We start from the raw sequence: 24,379 nt of genomic DNA on the forward strand, positions 1-24,379 counted from the left end.
GGCAAATCAGTTCAATGAACTGTGAGAGCCCCTAAACCCAATGGGATCTCTCACTGATGCCTAAGGTATTTTATCCCCTGGCCTGGCACAGGTCTGGGGCTGTGACCAGCTGGCCTGATTTACATCAGGACTCCAGTCAGTAGTAATAGGTGAGCCGTTGTCTCTGCAACATCGGGACTCTGACTTTGCCACTACAGAAAAGTCCCTGAAGCACGTACAAACCTTCTGCAGCTTGAGGGCTGATGCCATCCACCTGCCTAACCCAGTTTTCTCTCCTGTTTTCCAATTAGGAGCTGAAAGGGAATGATGCTCCCCCAAATCTCCCCTGGTGGCTCTTCGTCCTTTCAGCATTTAACACCATCTTTCCTAGTCCTCAAGCTGGTCTTTGCTAGTCCTTGTTAGGTGAACAGCTGCAACTAAGTGGAGGTAGGGATAGCGCTTGTTGGTGGATACACCCTGGGGACAAAGTTAAGACTTCAGCTGGGCACACGCAATTGCCTCCTGGTGACTCTGATGCATTTCAATGTCAGACATCACATATTAGTGTTTAGGTGACAGCCTTTTTTACAGTAACAATGCCTGTATTACAAAGATACCCCACCAGAGCCCACTGGTGACCGAGTGTTGGTCGTTAAAATGATTCAGACCATCCTTAAGCAGACTATTTATGCATTTATTTTACCATGCCGTTTCCCAGTGAAACTGCCTTGATGACACTTTTCTTAAATGCTCCTGTGACACCTGCCACTGCAGAGAATCACTAAGGAATGAATTACAGCCATGATTAACTGTCAGGTAAATAGAAAAGAAAATACTTGAACTAAAACCCATCACCTGTTTTGGTACAAATTAAAAACATTGGTTTTTTCACTAAGACAAAGCTCCAAACACTGCAGCACCCTAAATTCATGCAGATGTTATTTAATCACAGCTATCTGCTATTACTTTTTCCTCAGCTAAACAACAGTGCAGTTAGCAGAAGTCATGTGAAAGGGGCTGACGTTAGATAGAGAATGTCATTAATGTTATGGTTCCAAAGTGAGATTTCTTTTATATTCGTTCATGGCTGCGGCTGATAATTGCTTCCTGTCTTACACCTACACAAAATCCATGAATATAATTACAGTAGCGCAGCGCAGAGTTCAATCAGAAGGGCGTATTGATTTGTGTATAAATCAAAAGTCATCTTCCTCCGGTTGTATTTACATGAAAAAATAATAGGACTTTTCTGAAAAAGCTACTTAATCAAGAAAGGGTAGTGTATTGCAGAAAACCTCACTCATATATTATATGGCCAGAAGGGAATAATATGATCATCTAAATGCATCTACATATGCAAGCCACAGGATTTCCCAAATTAATTAAGCTTTGATCTACAATGTATTTTTTTTAAGAAAAAACAATCCACTTATTTTGGCAGATTTTTAAGTGCATCATTTCATTTATATGCACATAAATTTCTCCTGTGCAGCAGAGCCTGTTGCCTGGAACAGAAGCAGATGCTTCTGTTCTTGGGGTGCACAGCCAGGTGACTACCACTCACCAGCAAAGATGGGGATGCCAGTTAGCACTGGGGTTGCTAACAGGAGTGGGGAGGGACAGCTGTAATTTTTTTTAGCTCACTCATCTCCTTCCCCTGGTAAATCCTCATCAAGACTGGGAGAGGCATCATGAACTTTGCAGTAGAGACAACACCTGAATGAGGGGATGTTTCCTTTCTTGATAGGTAATGTACTTGGGGGAATCCTGTTTATAGGGCTATGAAATCAAAGGTGAGAAAGCAGGGGAAAGTCTGAATTTGGCATTGTGGAGCGAGATCCAAAGCCCAGAAAGGTGCATCCCTTGCATAGGCTGGGGTCCAGCTGGGGAGGGTCCCTCTTCAACACACAGTACCTGCAGAAAAACAGGAGACTGGCTTTTTGCACCTGAAGCTAGCTGGGGGTGACACAAACCTATTTTCAGCTAGATCTGCCCTGCCGAGAGCTCCCTCCTACACATCAGTCTTTATTAAAGGTTGATCTGTTCTGCGCTTTCTTCATGAGTAAATGGCATCCTCCACTGTAAATGCTAACCTTGCCCCAGAGAAAAAGGTAGCATGCTCCTCCTTCCCATCACCCAGGCTTCATAAAGATAACTTGCTCACCTATATAATTCTCTGCAGTTTGTCTGAAGGGAGCCTTTAGGATGGCAAGACTGAATGGAGAAATTTTTATAGCTTCCTCATTATTTGAGCTGCCAGCACGGGGTTCAGGAAGGATGCAGAACTGCAAGACCTCAAGGTCTCGTCTCTGCACAGGGGTTGCACTGGGTAGCAACGGAGAACTAGAAGGCAGTAGAGGCACATACTGTTATGAAAGCCTTTACACAGTTCAGGTTTTGTGAGGGAAGTGGAAGAGGGTGTGTAAGTGAAAAATCATTTGAACCCAGTAGAGCTGCCACTTCTTCAGGAGGTACAATAACATCCATAAAAAATTTCCTTTTCACTCTCTCTAGCTACACCAGCACAAAATGAGCCCACATTGGTACCTCTGCTAAGCATCCATCACTGAGTACTCAGCTCAAATTAACTGTTTTGGGAACACTTGCGGTGTCCTGACTTTGCCTGGGGCTACTAGCAATTAAAGCTTATTTTTGTCAGCCGAGAAGGAATCGATCAGAACTGATGACTGCATTAATATTGCTCATCTCCCCCTGAAGATTTCTTTCTAGTGAGCCACCTAAATAATTAATATTAAAATTGATTTTGTGAAACATTCTCAGATGTTGTATAAATGTATACTAACAGTCTATTTATGAGGCCACAGTGAGAAGGATTAAAACCTGATCAATTATGACATGCCTTCATTTTTGAATAGGAGCTTGTTTGAAGAAACACGATCTATGCAGAGTATAATTACAGGTATTAAGTTACACCACAATCTGTTCTGCCACTGACTGACTAGTGTTTGTTAGATTAAAAACACTGCTAGGAAATGGCTAACTAATTAATCAAACCGGCTCATATCCAACAGCTTTCATTTGATCACTTGTGCTTCAGATCTATTTTTATAGAAACAATCAACCAAACAGAAAAAGTTATTGCAATGAAAAGACAAGAGCAGAGCTTTAAGAAATCACAGTAAAGAGTGCATATATTTGTTTTCATATTTATTTCTAACTAATATGAGCCAGAAATTTAAAAAAATGTGTAAATATCTTATTTCCAAGCATTAAGGAAAGATCATGGATGAGGAGGACTGCCAAAGCACACCCTATATATGCATATATACACCAGCTATCCTGTTTGCCAAGTGCCATCCTCCACAGAAAAAAATCATCATGATATACTTTAAGTCTTCTTAAGACTTAGGAAGGTGCATTGTATTAAGCACTTGTGTCACTGAGCTTGGAGAACATACATGAAGCTGTCATCGTACCTGAGGAGTAGCTATAGCTAGGTAATAAAGAACTTAAAGCTATGGGAAAGCCTTGTGGGATTTTCCATGAAGTTTCATTGTTAGTAAGACTCCTGACAGACTCTCAAAGATCTTAATGTTGTATTCTGGTGCCTAGCAAGGAAATGCCCAGCTCTACAGGGGGAGTCCACAGACTAAGGCTAAGAGCAAATGCTCACACATAACCTAGGAGAAGGTTTTAGCACCTCAAAATGAGATCCTAAGCAGACACCGTGTAGTTACCTGAGAAGATGCTAAAAGGCAAGGGACGTCTCGTGCTGCTTTCTCAGGTGTAGCACCCCATGAGCCACTAAGTCACAGCAACAACCCGCTCCTGAGGATGAACATGTTGTCCCATGGGGCATGGAGGGCCGCGTCTCCATTTTCTTTGAAAACAGGGCGCACATTAGCAGTCTTGTTGAACCCAGGGTGATCTAAAGGATGTTCGAAAGACAAAGGGGAGGATAACTTAATAAAATTAGCAGTTTTTCAGCAATGTTTCTGACACAGAGTTTCTACAGCATATTTTGTCTGTTAATAAAAGAATATCTAATGAAATTAAATGTATGATCAAACAGCTAATAAAAAAATGCTGCCTCAGAAAGCAATGTCAAAAGATGTGGTAACCCCTAGCTTTTGGCCTTGGAGCTAGAATACTCACAGAGAGACCCTGAAGAAAACACTCCCTCCCATCCCTTCCTGTGAAGCAAGAGCACTGGGCAGACGAGGCTGGGAAGGTGATGAGGCAAGGCAGAAACTAAGCAAGAAAATAACTTGAGTATGTAAAGTGAAAACCACTGTGTATAGACCATAAAGAAGACAGTCCCCTTGTGAAGACAGTCACAGATACGCAAGTCCTTTTATAAACATATGATTTTTCTCCTACTGAATCCAAGAGGATTTAGACAGTGAGCCTACCAAGGTGCTTTGGAGACTCACTCAACAGCATATGTGCATATTGACTTGTCTACCAGCTTGAGAAATTGGACCCTGACTGTTCACAGCATGACAGCCTAAGCTGCAAGAAGGTGACACTGTCTTCTGCGTACAGAATTAGCTAATCCCCATCTGCTGGTGTGCCTACAATTCTAGTCATCTCCTGAAAAGAGATTAAAAGCCACCGGATAATTAAAACACAAAATGTTTTAAAACACAAAATGTTTCACTCAGGCTAGCAGCTGAAATAATTTTTGCTGTTGTCTTCTTTGTCTTCTCTTCCCCAAACATTTGCTGAATTTGCTTTCTGACAAGAATGTTCACTAGCCATTCATGTTTTGCAAAACTCTTAAAGAATATTTATAAAAAGCAGATCTCAAATAGGTCACCACCAATGTTTGTATTATGCAGCCTAGACCTTGCCATTCAGCAGTCAACTGCATGTCACGCACACTCACTGATGAAGTAGAACACAGCTGAGAAGTCCAGGGATAAAGAGAAACATTAACAATTTAAATGGGCACAGTAAGTTTTACAGAAAGACCAATATATTCCATAATTGGAAGATGTCCATTTGACCAGGCAACATCAATCAGCAAGCAGGATCTTTAATGAATACATAGGTGGAGAAGTCCCTAGGATGAACATTGGTAAAGCCATCTCAGGACAGTACAGACTAGGCTCCCCAGCAAGACCATGGCCCAGTGATGGGCAGCTCTTTGCCCCATTCCCTCCAGGGACCAATGTCAACTGTTGTTACACAAGGACATGAGAAGCCTCGGTGGCTCCAGCACAGGACCATACTAGTACGGCTGGCTTGGGTCCAGCCGGCTAGGGACATGCCACTGCTGGCACACATCCATGCAGGCACTCCATTGAGGACCTTGCAATTTTAGGCACCTCTAAGATCAATTAACATTTTAGCAAGGTCTTTGAAGATTACTTTTCCCAGCTGATGATCCTACAGTGGTACTGAGGTGGTTCCTGTTCGTTTGTCTGCCTAAACCCCAATTATTTGAGAAAATGTTCCTAGCAAAATTACAATGAGTGAGCTTTATTCTTTGTGCACTTAACACATGGCTAAATTTTGCTAAAGCCCCTTCCAAACTCCATTGTCTTCAAAGGCCTTGGAATTTGAACCATCATACCAACTAATTAGTTAATATCTGTGGCACAATTTGAAGTAATTATGGTAGTTTCATCTTCATTTACTTGAATTAGAGCTTATCCTGAGTACAGGCTACATAAAATGTGAGAGACTTCCAAAGACTAACTGGGCTACAAATGATCCCTGCATAATTAATTTTTGTTCAAATGCTTACTGAATTACAAACGTATGCCCCATAATGAATTCAATAATTCCAGAAATTTCATCTCCGTGGTAAAAGTGTCCTGACATAAGGACAGTTCACGTTCCCCAAATGCATTCCTTTGTTCACAGAAGAGATCTCTGGTTACAGCATCTTTCCAAGACTGTCCTCCAGCACAGGACAGTTAAAATCTCTCCATTTCCTAGTGAGAAGGTTTTGCGACAAGGAAATCTGGAAAAAAAGGAATTATATTCTTTTTTTTTTTTTTTACTGCGAAAGCTAATCGTGGAAGTCACTACATAGTAACTGTTGTCTGAGCATCAAGAAATGGAAATAGTGTTCTTTTGTCCCTCTTTTTTACAGGGCTACTTTCCCACATGAGACTGATGTATGCTGTTACATGTGTCTATACAGACAACCATTCACAGTGTCCACAGGAAACTTGGTACATGATAAGGACATCAGGGTGAATGAAACAAGTCATCTATTAACACTACAATCCCGCTTTAAACAAAACATCCCAAAATATGAACCTAGGCTTGACTCCAGTTGCGTCAAGGGCAAAGTCCCTTTACCTCTCTCTGCCTCTGCCTTTCTGTCACTCTGAGTCTCACAACATCACTAAGGTCCAGCCTTCTACTGGCATCATCAGGGCTCTCTCCCTGTGAAAGCAGGACAAAGCTCTTTATTGATACACTCATTTGACATCTGACTACCCTGTGATGAGCTACCTGAAGTACAATGGCATCGAGGGTTAGCCTCCAAATCTGGGAGATCTTGGTTCAGAGGAACCCTCATTCCTTCACCCTCCCATATGTCTCTTCCTCACCCATGGTCATGAGGATCTGAGTCCCCATGGGCACAGTCCCACATGGAGAGGTTCAAAACGGAGACGGAGGCAGGCCAGGGAATCAGCTGTCACAAGCTCCTGGCGATACTGGTGTAATCTGCAGGAACCTTAATGGACCTGTGGAAGGAGGGTGGGAATCAGAAATCTCCTTGTCTACAAGATGGGCAACCCAGAGGTCCCATGGGAGTAGGGGTAACACGCAGGAGGGAACGTGGTGAGAGGATATGGATGGGTTTTGTGAAACCGTGCTTGTACCTGTTATTATCCAACACACGTGAGGCTATGGGGATGCTCTGCTATTTAACTACCACTGCCACACAGCCTGTGTTTTAAATGTCCTTAAACTGTAAGCTGTGTCTACCGAATGCTGCCTGGGGCTAGCTCTCTGGTTTACCTTGTAACACCAATCTGCTATCAAGAGAAGGAAAACAAATAAACCAAACCTTACAATTAAGCAGGTAACAGCTCCTCCAGCTCGTTGTTCAAGTGGGAAAAGTAGATAAGAGACGTGTTGGCTGCCCAGGCGGATGCTCCAGGCTGGACTGGGTTTTCCTCCCAGTGTTTCGGGGTAGGGCTTGTGCCGGGCAGTGGCAGCGTGTGTCCTCCGCAGAAGAGGGGCACGTCCTGGCCTCCTGACCCGCGAGGGGGTGAGCCTCCAGGGCAGCCAGGTTTGGGCATTCAAACATGTACAGAGGAGCACAAAGAAGTCTTTTATGCCGCTGCAATTGCAACATTAGATTTCAGTTTTATTCCCAAACATGAGCCGAGCTCTCAGTCATAGACAGGCTTTTTAATCAGCCCTGGCAAAGATGAAAAGCCTGAGAAAGAGAGGCAGTGTCTGTGCAAGAAGGACTCATTTACATTAAATAATTATCCTGAAGGAGAGAAACAGCAAGGGAGTGATTTTTTAATTATAAAGAAATAATTGCAGTCTGGAGGAGTATGTAGAGTCGCAGCTTTATTCCCTGTAAGGTACCTATTTGCAGTAAAACCCAAACAGTGGGTTTGAGAGGTAAGAAATATCTGTTTGTTGTTATTTTCAAAACAGACTATCATATGAGAAAGAAGACAGGGAAATACTTCTGCACTCCCAAAAGGCTGCTGCTTTTATAATGTCTACTCTGCACAGCAGGACATAAAATCAGTATTGCAAACATAAATGCTAAAAATACAAGAGCTGACATACAAACACATTCTGTAATAGGTTAGGAATGACTCTGTCAATGAATGTGTGTGTGTGTGTATGTGAGAGAGATACAGCATTGTCGTACAAGTGTATGCGTCTGCTATACAGCCTGCTTGTGCTGCAACCTGGTACATGCCCTCTCTTATTTAATATTGCTTATTTAGTGAAAAATAGAGAGGATTTGACTCCAACATTTCCCCATAAAAATGACTTTTTTGCTGAGATGAAGAATAACAGTACCAAGTCCCCAAATCAGGAACTTTTTTTTAAATTCCGAGGAATTTACAATAGGGGTTGCAATCTGTCCTGTGCTTTTGGGATTAATTCCCTGGACAGAGCTGAAGTCTGGAGCCTCCTGGAACCTAGCACAAAAGCATGGGTTTTGGGAACATGAGCATTCCACTGCAGGCTCTATCACTTCCACTGAGGAAAGTGCCAAAACCTGGGAAATCCCGCATGTTCCTGCTGCAGAATCAGGGCAGCGCTCAGCAACTCACAACCGGTCCTCAATGCAGGGCAGTGCGCTTCAGCTTTACACGGGCAGTTCATCGGCTGATCAGTCTGGGAGATGACCAGCAGCCCATATAGTATCAACATGAAGAGAGGTGGTAGGGGAGAGGGAGCTCCTGTGCTCTCTGCTGACCTGAGAAGTCCCTCTGCAGCACATCTCTGGGCATGGCTCGTGCCTCAGGGCCACCAATGGGGACCTACGGGCAGAGCAGCCTGCAGCACCCCAAGGTGCTCCACTCCCCCATGCTCAGCTCCTGTCCCTGGGCTGTAAAAGTTACAAGTGTGCTGTATTTCTGCTCTGAATGGGTCTACCTCCAGCTTTCATCCCCTGCATCTTACTGCGCCTTCTCTTCCTTGATTAAAGACCTGCTTGGTAATTACCTCCAGCCAACACTGGCAGCTTAAAATTTTTGACAAATATTATTTCACTTTGAAAAAAGAGAGGAGTGGCAGGGATAGGAGAACCCAGCAGAAGTGAGAAGCTAGAGAGAAAAGAAATGGCAGTGGTCACTGGCATTGGGACACAGCAGAGAAAGGCTCCCAGACTTGGGAAAAGGGGCAAAGAAACAAGGCTGGATTTCCACCTGAGAGTACACGGCAGCCGCTGCTTTGCACCTCAGCTTTGCCCTGTCACCAAAACCAAGTGATGGAATGGTTTATCAGTTCACATAAGCCTGACTCAATTTTTACACTGGTAAAAATTCTAAAATACTGGTTTCTGCCTGTAAGCAAAAGCAGGCTGTGAGCTGACAGTTAGATGTCATCTTCCTGCAGTGATCAAAATGGCTGCTGCCGAGTCACGGCAAATGTAATTAGTGCATAGCTTTTGTATTGCATACAACAGCAGAAAAATATATATACAAGCTGTATTGCCTTACAGAATAAAGTGAACTACATTAATTCCTTCATAAGCCCATTCTAAATTTTTCTTGTTTTCTTAAATTCCTAGTAAACCTCCTTTTCAGGCCCTGCAAACTACTGTATTGGAAAATTTAAAGGCTTACAATAGCAGACATGCAAATCAGACTGTAGTGTCCATCTATACAAATATCCTGGAATGTGACCACCAGGAACACCGATTTACAGCTCTAGAAATAGGATTTGGTGTCATGGACTGTGTCAAGTACCCAGGACAGCATAGCAAAAGTTAATGCACATAACACATTAAGCTAATGGGATTCAGTCAAGGGTGAATATGTCTCTTTGGGCTAAGAAAGCATCAAGTCTGCCCGCTTTTTCTGAATACTCTGCAGCCTGCCGAGTGCTTCTGCTATGGGCATGAATGTGAAACCAGAGCAGGAGAGGAAAAGAAGCAGGGTATATCTGAGAGAACAGGGGTGAAAAGATGTCAAGGAACACTAAAAATGACTGATTCTCTTCAGCTGGGAAAAGCATAAGAACAAGTTTCCTTCATATGCCTGTTTTGAACCAAATCCAGCCTTGAGAGGCTGACCCCTCTGCCTCGGAAGAATATGGTCAGAATGGCATTGTTTAAGGTGTAGTGGATTTAAAACAGCAAACTTATTGTTCATAAACATGGGTGAAAAAATAGTTCCCTCAACTTTTTTATACAGATAACTCCCTCCCACTTCCACCCCACCATGGAAGTTAATAGGGAAGAAAGTTCAGAGAAAAGACTGAACATGAAATCTGAAGAGTAAAGATAAATACCATTGATTTAATTGATTATATTTCAACCCAAATTCATAGTATTTCCATAGACTGACGGAAACAGAAGCCCCCTCCCCCCCACCCCTTAGCCAGGGCTTCCAACAGGCTGTTCCTTGTCTTTGTTCCCTTCCTATAAGGAACCAAAGGAAGGGAGAATTTACTTTTACTTAAAGACAGCAGATGAGTCAGGTTCCAAACACACAGAGCAGTCCCGAATACAGCCAAGAGTTTCTGCTGCAAACTCTCTGCTTGCAAGGACTGAAATGGCACTTGTCTTCAAACATCCACACATAATTTTTGAGGTCAGCTCTTAAGACTATGGCTTTTCAGCTGTTTCGGATGCTAGTATAAAATCACGTTTCCTGTGTGGCTTGGCCAGCAACTTATTTATGGTAATGCATTTTATTGCAAGACTTCAGCATTTTCTATCACTCCCAAAGAATTTGAAAAGCTAAGGAAATTCTTCTTCATAAGATGTGAGATAAAATATGGGTAGAACTTCCAGCAGAATATGTCCATGTAAGTATTAGTAGGCCACTGTACATGTCTATGTTTGTATGCGGGGGTCTAACCTCACTACGTCTCCTGATCCAGTTCCTTGCATTCATATTCTTCCTTATGGGTGTTTTCTGTCTCGTCCACAACCCACCAGCCCACTCAGGTGTGCCTCTGCTTTCTCCTCTTTGGCTGGCAGTCTGATCTCAGGCACTTGTACCATCGTACCATCGTACATGCTGGAAGCTTTCAAGAAAGGTTTTGTCACACAGTGCCATCACAAAGACATGTAGGATACATGGGCCAGGAGAAGCCACATTTGCATGTCTGCTACAAGATGGCTTGAGTTTTCTCTACAGGCATTCCCTGAAGACTGTGAGCTTTTCTCTCTTGATTATGGAGTTGCATCAACACACTTTGGAAGCAAGGCAAGTGTAAAAGTATACGTGGATGAACATAAAAATGGTGAGGCACTGAATATATCAAAGTAGCTGATATTACAAAACACTGATATGCCTCAAGTCTTTCTAGCCTGACTGCATAATATAGATGGGCTTCTTTCTTCCACACTTCCTTTAGTACTTTATTCCTCCAGCTGTCTCAGGACTTACAGTATTCTCTGAGGAGTGAGCAAGTGGCTCAGAAAGTCATATATGCATGTGTGCAGCTAAATATATGCACAATAATAAAAAAGCAAAATTAAAAGTTGGGGCATTTGGAAGTGCTGCCACCCCACCCCCTCTGTGCAGAAAGCACAGTCACTGGCCTTTGGGACGGTGCTGAGGTAGGAGCCCCCTTCCCGCTCACCGTGGGCTGCACACACACAGAGGAGGAGTGGACATAAAGCCGTTCTCCCACAGACCATGCCAAATACTATGATATTCTCAGGCATACCAGATTCACTTTTAAATGAGGTTCACAACTACTCAACACAACAGAAACCGTACAGTATTTCCCAACGGATAGAGAAGCGTAGTGTGTTGATAGTGTTTTCCTGAGTGCAAAAAGGCCAGAATAAATTCAGATATGATCGTAACTCTAAGCTAAACATGGACTGGTCATCAGACTGAAACACAGATGTAGTTATGTGCTTAAATATTGGTCTAAAATGGCAAAAAACTGGTTGTCTCTGGAGGATGCATCATACATAATCAGTGACCTCTTCAAGAATGCAGAAGAAAGCTTAAAAAATGATAGATGCAGCTTTGTGATCTAACAGCCAAATTCTAGCCACATTTTAAGGGAAGATGGAGACATCAGGACAGAGACAAGCTATGAAATATTCAAAATACTTGGAGGGCTGGAGCAGTAAAGTTTCCTTGACAGCAAGAGATATTAAATCATAAAGGCCCAGATTATGCTGCACTGAGTCTTTCCCTGGAAGTAGATCCACAGAAATAAATAAAATGAATGTAACAGGACTATTCAAAGGCTTCATTATTGTTCACCAGAAGGATGTCAAAATCTGGTCTCAAATAAAGTAGGTTCTGTTCCTTCCCCTCACTCATCTTACGATATTATTTGCAAAGCTATGATCAGTCACACAGGCCTGAGTTTTTAATTAAAACCCAAGTATTGTGCTAATATGAATACTGGTCGTGACCTGAATGGGACCAAGATCTGAAATAAGAGAAGAAATGAACTGTGGCGAGTTAGATCATCCTCTGAACAAAACCTAGGCAGAAATGTTAAACCCCCGTGAAAGCCAGGCACAGGAGGGAGCGCACAGGCACGTCGGCAGGGCAGACTAAGCTCTTGCCACCAGACGCGGGTGAGCAGCTCTGCCTTCAAAGGCTGGCTACCAACCGGCTTCATTAAATCCTTATTTTGTAGCCGCTTATGGATGGTCATGCACAAGTAAAACCCAGCTGAAAGACAGCAAGTAGCAGAAGATCTTTCCTAGAAACAAGTAATGTACTATCTTAGTGGATTATTGTTGAGACTAATGCCTGATGTACAAGGAAACGCGCGTGAGATAACGTTTTCAAAATAGACTGTGACACTTTTGCCACATTGGGTCCGTGGTATTCTGATGAGTAATGTCCGTCCTTATCAATGCGACGTGTGATTCATGCCCAGGAGCCAGGCAGCCGTTAGCAAGGTCCAAATGCCAGCTAACGCTGCTGCACCCGCCCCGTCACATGGAGCAGCCATCGTTAGCAGATGTAAACCTAAATTTGCTCCCTTGAGAAGAAAAAAAATTGTTTGCCTTGTTTTCACAGCTCTCCCTGAATGAGACACCCTGGGCAAGAGGGTTTCAGGGTGCAAACATCTTCCCAGGGTTCTGCCAGCCCAGCCATGGGGTCAGAGTGGCACTGGTGGCCCTTCATGGCCCCCCAGGCACCAGACCTGTGCCCCGCCTCCACAAGGCTATATCCTGACAGCACAGCTATTGCTGGCACCAGCACAGAATCCAGGAGGTCATTTCTATGCTAAATTAAAATTCTCTTTACTCCGGAGACATGTCAGCTCTTCAACGTTGCCAGGCTGGCCAAGCACATGGTATGAATTAAGCAGTCAGAGACAAGAGGTATATGGAGAAGGGATGCACAACTGGAAGGGTGACAGCCATATCCAACAGGATTTTGTTCCCCTTGTCCTGATAAGCTGCATAAAAGGTCTGGCACTAAACGCAGCTGGCCTCCTGTGAGATGTGTCTTCATGGAAGATGGAGTGATGCTGAAATACTCATAGCAGCCCATATCCCGTGCTATGAGTGGAAAGAAAATAATTCAAGGCATGAAAAAAATCATGGCATCTTCTGATTAGAAAGATGACCCATGTTTTCAGTGCCATGGTATACATGTTCTTATAGTCAATGTTTACCGTAGCAATAGAAATGGTTTTGTCACACAAAAATAATAGTTTACATCAAAAAAGTTATTTCTTATTCATTTCTCTAGATAGATAGTACGTCAGGCAAAATCTCAAAATCATAAATTTTTTTCCTCCAAAAAATAAATTTTTTCTTCACCCGATCCTAGCTTTTTCTTCTCCCATTGCTGCCTCATTCCCCTACCCTCATAATAAAAAAAGTAATGTGGAAAATTAGGAAAATCAGATTATGTATCTAAATAGATGGAGAACTCCCCAGACCCTTTCACAGCCCAGCTGGGATTTTGGAGTAGAGCAAGCAGGGGTGGAAGCAGCTCAGCCTAGGTTACCTGTGCCGCATTATGCTCAGGAATTACGTTTTCTTACTTGAAAGACGTTCCTAGGTAAAAGGAATTTGAGGGTATACCAACAGTCTTTCCAAGCAGATACTATCCTTCATGAATCATTTCCTCTGAAGTTAAGGAGATGAGGTACACAATCATACCATTGCACACGCTTGTATAAAAGGTACAAAAGGCCTTTTCTTTTAAAGTTAATAGCAGGAGAATGAAATAATCTCTTCTTTTTTACAAGAGAATAGTTTCATTGTTCTGCCCACATACTTTATTTGTTGAACTGACATCTGTAATAGTGAAATGGAAGAGGAAAGGGAAGCGGATGAGAGAAATAAGTGAATTAAAATATTTGGGATAAGCTTTTGGAGAACACTATATGACTATGTTTGAGTAAACTTGACATGATCTAAGTAATAGCACAAATAATCAAACACTGAAGGAAAAAGTCCACCCTGATCTGGTTGCAAACATTGACCTCTCTCATACATCACCCTTCCTGCAGTGTTATTCTAATTTGCTTGTAAGACTGTTCCCTGAAGGCCCAATTCCCCTTTGTACGTAGACAAAATTTCCACTGTGGGCTCAGAGAGTTAGTTTTTACTATAACGTGTTTGTTTCTGACACCAACCCACTGTGCTGGGTTAACTCTTTCAACTTAAATTTGGTTCCTCAGTTTTAGGGGCCCCGTGGGTCACACCATACTGCTGTGGACGTACCGAAAATGTCTACTTCTCATCAGGGCTGAGCCGTCTTGTCCCTATCTGCTGCCCAGAGTCCGAACGAGGTGGCAGCCCCATGGCCTTGCAAGGTATAAACCAACACATGGGTGAAAAGAGCCTTTATGTCCCGCTTCTACCAGAGCGGACGAACACGTGCCCAGCACCAGCATCCCAAGCCATCATTGCTGGGGATGAGGTCCTGCCACCATGAGCATCCTCATCGGGGGGATAACTCATGCAGGGCTGTCCAGGGGGCCAGCAGACATCTGGCTTGGTGGCTCTGCTCCTGCCACCAGGCACTGGCATGTGTAATGGAGAGAAGGAGGAGGAGGCTGAACTGCAATGAAAAAAAAAATGCCCCAAGTTTTGCAAAGTTCTGCTGATGAAGGCAACAGTCCTGCTTTCCTTCCTTGTGCCAAGGGTCTTGTTGAACCAATAAGACTAGGACCTTGCATAGCAAGTTAGGAGAATTTGGTGCTGTGCAAGAAAGCCCCCCAAGTTTTGCCAATATTCCTCAGCAACGTCCCTGTTTGTTTGTTAAATATTCTCTGGGTGTAATGCGAGGGATAGGTTAATTAGCACGTACATTTTTATGTGGACCATCTGTCTACTCTGTTCGTTGTCAGAAATGCAAAGTCCTCTGGGAATCCCTATAAGAAAACACACTTTGTCTTCTAGGAACAGAATGATTTTCTTTTAATATCCACTTCAACTGTAACTCATTTAGCTTATAAATCTTGACAACAGATTCTGGCCACTGATGTATTGTTTTCTTATGTTAAGCCTTTTTTTCCCTCTCCTTCCTCCTCGGATACCTTATACTCTGTGTTTAAATGTGAGACACAGCTGTCTCTGCCAGCAGGAGTTCACATTATAAAAATCACCAAGATTTATGCAACAGGTGTTCTGCCAACCCACTGTGCTAACATTTTCTCCATGCAATGAAACAATATACTGGTCTGGGATAAAAAATAAATCAAATTAAAAGAAGAAGAAAAGATTTTCTGGCTGGAGATTAGACTTGGCGCAACTTCAGCTTAAGAGCCAAGCCTTTATTTTTCTTTTACAGGAAACCTAAATAGCTTCCATAGAAGTGGATGGGTGAAATTGGTCAGGCAGACTATACATGAGTGAGTGAGAACCCTGGGACAAGGCTTAGTAGAAGGAGGGTATTTGGGAAGAATCTTCTTTTAAAATATATGCATATCAGTTGTCCTGATGCCACTTTGTTGAATAGTCCAGGGACACTTACAAAGCAACAGAAAGAACGCCACAGACTAATGCGTTTCAACCTCTTGCAACTTTCAGTCCTGTAATATATTTCCAGGCCATGATGTGCAGAGCCCTGGGTAGAGCTTTTTAAGCCTACTGTTCTTTGTTTTTTCTTGTAGTCCCTTTTTGAAGACCCTTCAATTACCCACAAACCACAAGTTTAAAATCATTTCTCCAGCTATACAAGCCTCGTTGCTGATGAGAGCTCCTCACATCCCCCAAAAGCTGAAAACAGCTACTAAGAATTTTAAAATATATGCTGTATGTATACAGTATACACATATACACAGAGTTTATATATAATGTAGAAAGTTATATTTAGACATGTGATACATAATATTATAGCAAAAATGCTCCTGCTGCCAGGCAGTTGCAGAGAGAGGAACACTTTAAGAGTTTTATTCAGTGCAGTAAAGAAGCATTCAAAATTGCGTATGTATATAAGAGATGCATTGACACTTGGTACTCAAGCTTTCGACTGAATCAGATTAACTGTCCCTTAGGATGCAGAGTTACAAGCTCAGGAAATGCTTGAGCACTTACTGTATGCTTTATTCTGACAATGTGTTGGGAGGCAGAAGGTGGGGGCAGCAAGAAAAACAGCCATTTCATGGGGGAAATGCACGGTACAGAAAATGGCACCCGAATTCTAGGAGTGGGGTCCTGCTCTTTGCACTTAAAACAAAGCCGTATTGGAAGGCTCAAAACCCTTTGCAAAGAGGATTTCCACCCTGGGCACGTCTCCCCATCTCCTGCCTCCCCCCACGGCCAAAGCCAGGTGCTCATCTTGGCATAATTCACACCCAGGAGCAGGACCATGCTCCCCAGAGAGCTGTGCGGTTTTAAAGACAGGTGGAGTGTTTCACCCTGCCTTCTCCAAAGAGATTTATGACCAGAGATTTCAAGCAAAGAAAGAAAACAAGCCGAAAAGGAAAGCTGAAAAAAGTCGTTGTTGGCTTACCCACAAGATGGTTGATTCAAAGAGTGATCATACAGAAAAGACAAGCCAGTGCTGGTCACGACAATACATATGTGTGTCCTCAATGCTATTAACATATTTAAAGTACAAAGTCTTGAACATTGTATCCAAATCAGAGGATTCACTATCAAGCCATGTAAAGAAAAACATGCCGAATTGCTATGACAAGGGGGAAATTTGAAAATGTGGAAGGATTTTTGGAGTATAGTCACTTCACGTTACTGACTTGTGGGGACCCAGCAGAAAATTGGAGCATTGTTAAGAAACCAGGCATAGTCCAACCTGGAAGAGTATTGTGCAACTTCAAAATTATCTTCTATCCTTTCCTCAAGTATTGCTGATCCATTCAGTAAATAAACCCGCTGCCTTTCAGCAGGCACAAAGGAAGCAAAACCTCCAAGAGTTACTGTGCACTTGAACAACAGTATCGATAAGCTCCTGAGGGAAATAAAAAGCAGTGTCTCCAGCCAAATGTTGACTGTGAGGATTTAAAACTCCGCTGAAACATGTGTTTCACATTCAAGCTTTTCCTGTGAATTAGTTAGCTGTTCTGAGGATACTAAAGATATATGAGAAAGCCTTAAAGTCCTAAACTGAATGGAAGGATTATATTCGTTAATACTGTGCCACAGAGCTCTAAATCCCTGAGGATGAATGATACCTTCCCACATATGTGACAATTGCCGTTGCCATTTGGGGTGCCTCTTTGCTAACTGCGATGCAGCCATCAGCACTGAAAGCATCCAGCACAGGACATTACATTATTAAGACAACCTTTGTCTTTCTGTAGCGATTGGAGGTGGCTATGGATTGCTTTCAGAGGAAACGATCTGGCCTTCAGATGTGTGAAATGCTGAGACTTCATGCTGCCGGTGATTTTAAAAACACGGAAGTGTCAGTCACCGTCAGCAGGGCGGCAGTGAGACCCTGCCGTGCTCGCAGGAGGCCACAGGTGGGTAGTTTGTTTTGCTCTTTCCGTTCTTAAATAAAGCCTCCTCTCCCTGCTGCGTGGTCGGCCTCTCCGGTCGCAACCACAGGCAGGATCACACCGCCGGCTGCACATCAGCCAGCCGGAGCCTGCTGGCAGCCAAGCTCCCCCCACGGCCACGCTGTATCGGCAAGCACCATCCCCGCTCAGGGAGATGCCGCAGAAGATGCTCCTGCTTTGAGCCCAGCAAAGCCCTGCTGCAGTGGGAAGGCTGTAAGGCACAAGCACAAGGCTTTCCTGGGCAGCCCCCAGCATCACCAGCTGCCAAGGCAGGTGGGATCCCCAGGCAGGCTCAGCCGGTGGCATCGCATCAGTAGCAGTGCAGACCTTCCGCTGCCAGGGTCCTCCCCCTGGCTGGCAGCCCTCAGGGTCAGTGTAAATGGAGCTGCTTTGGCCAAAGATAAATTATTCCTACAGGGTGTAACACAGTGCAATTTCTCAAGGGCAGTCAGGGACGTATTTTGCCAGCAGCAGAGCATGGTTCGGCCTGTAACTGCCTCTGCCATGGAGAGAGGGCTGCCGGTTTCCCCGTGCTTGCTGCAGCAAGCACAGCATGCTTGGAAGCAGCCTTGGCAGGAGGTCTGAGCCTCCCAGCCCTCCTGAGCCTCGGAGCGAGCCCCGGGAGCAAGCCCTCCCCTTGCCTGCCTTTTCTGCCTGCTGAAAGTGAACCCACCATATGTTATCTGCTTGTAGCTCATTTCCCTTTTAATTAGATTTCCTGTCTTACGCTGACAATTACTGCTGTAGGGCCGTGGCCTCGTGGCAGTGGCGCAAAAGGCTGAGCAGAAAGCCCCATGCAGCTCCAGGACAATGCATAGATGGATGCCCTGTCAGAGAAACAGCTGGGAATATCATTTGGACACAGCTAACCCAGGAACGGCCGTCAGCTGACACACTCCCCTTCTACTTTTAGCCCCTCAAATCTCTGCCCTCCATCTCGACAAACGGGAAGATATATGACTCTGGCTTCGGTGGGAGTGCTCCTGTGCTGGGGAGGGGATGGGATGGGCACGTTTCCTTCGCAGATGTCCAACAGCCAAGAGGGACCAGGCATCCACAGCACGGGCAGCGCTGGGGACAGTCAGGCTCTGTTCCGCCAAATGTAGCTGCACCCTGCCGAGCGCCTGAGAAAGCCCAGCCCAGGTCTTTCCACCTGTCCCAGCGCTGCCAGCCACATTCATGCCGGGACGAAGAGGCATGCTGGAAACCTCAGAGGGGTTTGGTGAAGAAGGACCCTGACTCACCACCACAGCTCCTAGTAGTCCTAAAGGCAGCAATAGAGAGCACGGGGGAAACAGAGCAGTGAAAATAAATAGCTCTACTCTGGAGGAAGTTTTGAGTATTTTAGAGCTTGCAGCTGGGCAGCTCTTCTGGAAAACATTTTAATATAGGGAATTAAATGTTTTCCCTGAAAGCCTGCACTAAAACTGGATCTCTTGAGTGAGAAGATGCATCCTTTGGGTGGTAATTTGCTGATGCTATTTCAAAAGTGTGGAGGTGGGTCACGTACAACCTCTCTCAGCATCTCAGTCCTTTTAGTTTTTATGCTCTGCACTGTGGGGATGGGCTTACTCCATGGCTGTGCAGCTTGTAACGCAGTGGTACCGTATTGACTCCTTGATGTTAACACATAGACAAAATCCTGTGGCAGCATCACTTCTGCACTCACATGGAAATTTTGTTCCAAGGGGTAATCAGTCCAGCCTCAACTACTCTGTTTTATCAGGTTAGTCCCCTAAGGAAAGCCTTTCCCTTTCCATAACAAACAGGCATTTGAAACACAAGCCCATCGTCCTGACAGAGGAAGGCGTGCTAGGCTTCCCTCCATCTTTTCACTATGCGATACTTGATTTACCATCCAGGCAGTCATACGTGTGAGTTCTTGCAATGCTTTGAGGAGAAGCACAGGTTCTCGCATACATGGTATACGATACCTACAGAACCTACAGCTTTAAGTAAACAAAGATCTTTGTGACCAGGAATGGAAAATGATGATGGTAAGTTGGCTGCAGAGTCCAAGGGTCACTTCGGACCTGAAGGTCTTTTGCTTGGAGATTGTCGCCGCTCTGGTCTGCTCTTCCATGACTCACTTCGCAAACCAACCTCATTGCCACAGGCAGGAGGAAATGATTCATAAATACTGACCTTTCCCCTTGCCACCCCTGCAAAATGAGGTCTGTGTATAAGCACTCGCAGAGCTGGAGCCATGGGAATTACAACTAGATAAACCATCCACTGACAACAACATCACGCAACCGCTTCCCTGCCTGTGCTAACGATGGAGATGTTTGCCGTGAGCCGGGCACATTCACAGAAGAACAGATTTGGGGCAAAACAGAACAATTAGGCAAGGAGAAGGTGAGTCAGAAGAGGGGAGGCTGGGAGGGAAGGGTCAGAGCTGGATTAAATCCTTTGGTCTCCTCTTTGCAGATTCTACGAAGTCTGTGTCTCTTAGAAAAATAGACACACTCAGAGTTAATAAAACCGATATCCTTCATTCCACCCTCAGTCCATGGGATTCACAGTGGCAGATCAGCAGTCATTAAAGAATAATATTGCTTTGTTATTATTTGCAACATCCTCAGGACATAGGTTGGCCAGTCCTGGGTGACCAGCCTGCTGTCGACGTGCTGCACAGACACATGGTGATGAGGGGTTGTGACCCAAAGTGCTCTCAGCTCACACACCTGTCTCCAGGGGTGGGTGCAGCAGATGGGAGGAAAACATGAGGGGAAAGGAAAGATTCCTCTTTGTCTCCCTTATGAACCACCCCCATGACCTAGGAGGTCCTCACTGCTTCCAGCCAGACCTCTCATCGAAACTTCCCAGTTTAAACATCCGAGAATTGGTTTCTGTCCGAATACAAAGACAATCAAAATGAACCAGGGTTTCCATTTCTTTATTACACCCTGTTGGGCTTGACCCCTGCCCTGCAGAGCGGTATTCCCAGGGCTTGCAGCATGCCTCATACAGCTACAACCAGAAAGGGCTAATTAAACTGGCAGGAATGTCACCAGGAGCTGGCAAACAAGACTTGCTCCTTAGTTTTAAGTCCATACTTCTATGAGGAGCTGCCACAGAGGAAGACAGTAATGGCAAACCGTTCACTCTCCTTTAGTGAAAGTTGCCTCTAATGACTAGGTGTCCAAGTATAAGTCATTCTTCACGTACCAGATATAATGGACTCTCAACCTTTGAACACAGTGATTGCGGATGAAGGCTATTACAGCCAACATACAGTCGTAGAGAAAGCATCAGTCTTTAGAGGTGGGAATTTTCTTCAAGCCAAAACATTACGGCCAGCCCCAGCTCCGGCACACAGCTGCGGCTAGCCTGCAGTAGGGCGGGCAGCCAGTCCCCAGGGTGGCAGGCTGCCTCGGGCACTGCTGCGCCGGGGTTCAGGGTGGCAGCCCTCCCCCCAGCATCGCCCTGGCATGCCCCCAGGCAGCCAGCTCCCCGACCAGCGTGGGGATGGGGACACACAGCGAGGGCAAGGCGTGTAGGACCATGGGGAAACCTCACCCCATGTGAAGGCAGATTAAGCGCCCGCTCCTGCTGCCAGCACCCCACAATGAATTTGGACTCTCGCTTGTTTCCTCCAGCATTAGCAATGTCTTTGCGAAGGAGGAGGCAGCTGTGAAACCACCCTAAGTGTGGGGTGCACGGGGTGCTGGCTGCCCAGGTGCAGGCAGCTGCCTGGCAGAGCATTCCCAGGGCAGCTGTGTGGGTGTACGCTGCTGCCTGCTCCATGGCCCCGCTCCCTGGGAAGGGGCTGCCCCGCACAGCTCTCCTCGCAGGCTGCGTGGGACAGCTTGTCAGGGCTTGCGGGCAACCTCAGGGATAGACAGCATAAACATGACCCTGATAGCAGGGGCTGGCTCAGAGGCAGGGTGAGCAACAGAGGAGAAGACAGCTCAGTAATTATTTATACTGCGTAGAGAAAAGACTTATTAGGCAGCTGTTGGCAAGCAAGCAGAGCTACCAAGATGAGCCAGGCTTTGCGGTTTAAGAGCAGCTCTGGGGAACTAGCGACCGAGAACAGCATTTCAGCCCCTTGGTGCTGTACGGCACCCGGCTCTGCCAGCACGACAGAGGTTTACCTTCCCCTCTGCCACCTTTGAGAAGCATGTTCCCAACTGCAGCATCCCACTGGCAGAGCAGTGCCCTGTCCCCATCGACGCTTACCAGGGAGGCCAGTGAGGCTGGAGCTGGGGTAGCGGCAGCCTGGGAAGCCCAGGTGGGGACAAATGGGCCCCTTCGGGCACGGCTCTTGGGGCAGCCATGGGTGCCCTCCCCTGAGGGGCTGACAAGGGCAGCCCTGGGCTTTGCTTCTGCATGCGTGCTGCTGCACGGGCATGTGGTAGCTTAGCTACTCGAAAGCAAACAGGCTCAAGCAGAGACGAAGCTACGCCGCAGTCAGGAGGCTGGGGAGCCAATTCCCACCCTCGGGGCAAACCTTGAGCAGGTGTTGGCACATCAGGATTTACACAGGTTTCACTTAAGCAGGAGCAGCCTAGGTCTGTAGTTGCAGACTGCCCATTCCCTTCAGTATGTGCCCTCTCCTAGGATGCTATCTGATACTACCACACTTGTTTTTCTCACATTTTTATTATCCATAGCATGAGAAACCACTCATAAAACAATTTCTACAATGGTGTTGAGAAGAGGCCAATGGCTATTGCTTCTGCAGAGAAATGAAAGTAATGAGAAAGGTGGCAGAATTTAATCATTAATGAGCAACACCTATTTTGTTACCACTGACCAATTTTGAATTCACAATCAGGAAAGTGGAGCTGTGTTGAAATGGCTGCTACAGACTCAAGCTCAGGCCAAATGTCCCTTCAGGTGTAGACAACTGGGGACCACGTGTCAAACAAGCTCTTTCTTCAGCATCTAAACAAGCACTGGAGCTTCCTAAGCGGGCTCTGCACCTTCTTCTGGGACCTACAAGACTCAGCTGTCAGAAATCAGTGTATTAGAGGGTGAATACCCAAGTATCTGATGTTTTTCCTTTTTGGTGCCTGCCTCTCCTCCTCCCATTAACTAAGCAGCTAGAACAAATTGTGACAAATGCAACTGAAGACTGAAGTGTTTTGGTTTTTTGTTGTTTTTTTTTTTTTTTTTTTTTCATATTGGCACTTGAACAGGACCCCAAACTTCCTATTTTGATCCCAGACTTTCTAAAGGGACAAGTTCTTCACTGAAGTCAGTGAAATTTTGTCACAAACTTCAGCAGTGCTGTAATTTCACCCCCAGAGCTTTATTTTCCTGAATGCCCCAGTGGTTTGCTAAAGCTATTCCTTCTACATATTTGGAAGGGTTTAGTCAGTGCTGTTACCACAGCAAAGGCGGCTGCACCAGAAGAACCAGGAGCATGTTGGCTCCAGGTGGAAGTGGTCTCCACAAGACTAGGTGGCACTCAGACGAGGAAAGACAGGTCTGGTCTTTGCTAAAATATCCGCCAGCATGTTTTGAAGTCTATTGGAAAGACTCCCTCAGATATCTTCATGGTATCTGATTACAAGGGCAGGGAGAGGCCCTGGTGTTCCATAGCCTCTAGACCTTTACATGGAGCCACTGCTTTTGAGGTCACCTTGCTTCTTAAGCCATTTCACCAATGCGTCGCTCCCACTGCAGGACCGAGCCTCCCCACGTGCTGCTGGGTAACACTCAGGCTGGAGGGCAAATGTTAAGGTATGGTGTGCCCTTCCCTCTGGGGCAGCCTGCGTGATTAGGAGATCATATTGCCAAGGAGGCCATACAGTTAATCAGAGAAATGGGTGTGAATTACACAGCCTCCTCCACTCTTCACTTTCCATCGACATGCATAATGACTGCCAGCAGCAAATCCATCCTCTGCAGAAAAGCCTTGCAGGGTGCCAGGGGACCACAGAAGAGGAACCTGAGCTATTTCTCAACGTCTCCATCAGGGACTCGTCTCCTTCGCAGGCATCTGGGCACTGGTACCTGCCAGGGAGCCCTTGGTGCCCCACCACTCCCATGACCTGCCCTGAGGGTGCACACATTTCCACTTCTGTGCACACCTCCATGCACACAGACCTACAGGTTTTAACTTTGCAAGCAGAGCAGACCCCAGAGCTTTGCAATCCTCAAATATGAAAAATCCTAGTAACAAACACTCCTCACGTCTTGAGCTGCAAGATGTAGGAATACGACAGCTTCTCACTGGTGGGCAGTTATTGAACATCTCTGGCTGCTCAACAGACTAATTTTTCCTCATTCCTGGCACTTTGTTTGCCCACGTGTCTGAACATGAAAGATTTGAACACCCTGAGTAGGTGGCGTGCAAACCTGGGGGCTGGAGATCTCTTTGAAGCTGCTGACAAACTTAAGAGCAAGGTTTCTTGGAAGAAGGAGGGGAAGTATACAAAAATTGAGCTTTCCTCTTCAAAAAGCCATTAAAGGATGTGAAGGGAGAACAGCAACAGGGTTTGTAAAAGCTGAGGATTTTTATGGGCTGGGAGTGGGCAGCAATTAAAATAGCTGACTGCAGTTCTGGCCTATTTAGCCCACTGACACATTGCAGCACCTATAGCAACACTGTTAAATAGACCAACAGCAGTGAAATGCAGATGCAGCTTTCTGGTGTCAGGTAGTCAACATCTGGGAGCTAAAAACAGCTATATCCTGGTGCCTTCATGCACAGGAACAGGGGTGTTACTCACGCGGGCCCCAAACGGCTAGGCTAACCCTACCAGCTCCAGAGAAAGCCATGCTTTTAGGAGTTGGGCACCTGCGTAAGTATCACACTGAGCAAGGTCCCAGCCCTCTGACATGCATTTCTCAATGAACTGGGAATTCTTTGGGTTATAGTAGCATTTTTCTTTTCTGATTGATG

At 45.3% G+C, this 24,379-nt stretch overlaps 1 long non-coding RNA gene across 1 annotated transcript in view; it reads right to left on the minus strand.

The window, feature by feature from the left end:
• LOC148054559 (uncharacterized) overlaps nucleotides 1–24,379 on the minus strand; it is a 59,145-nt gene that overhangs the window by 31,037 nt on the left and 3,729 nt on the right. The window contains exon 2 of the long non-coding RNA XR_015706760.1: nucleotides 3,678–3,868. This is a non-coding gene — a long non-coding RNA (uncharacterized LOC148054559). The remainder of the gene's footprint in view (nucleotides 1–3,677; nucleotides 3,869–24,379) is intronic.

The sequence above is a fragment of the Nipponia nippon genome, unplaced genomic scaffold (assembly GCF_047370975.1).
Source record: "Nipponia nippon isolate SJK-2023a ecotype South Korea unplaced genomic scaffold, ASM4737097v1 scaffold_3, whole genome shotgun sequence".
Lineage (NCBI taxonomy): Eukaryota > Metazoa > Chordata > Aves > Pelecaniformes > Threskiornithidae > Nipponia > Nipponia nippon.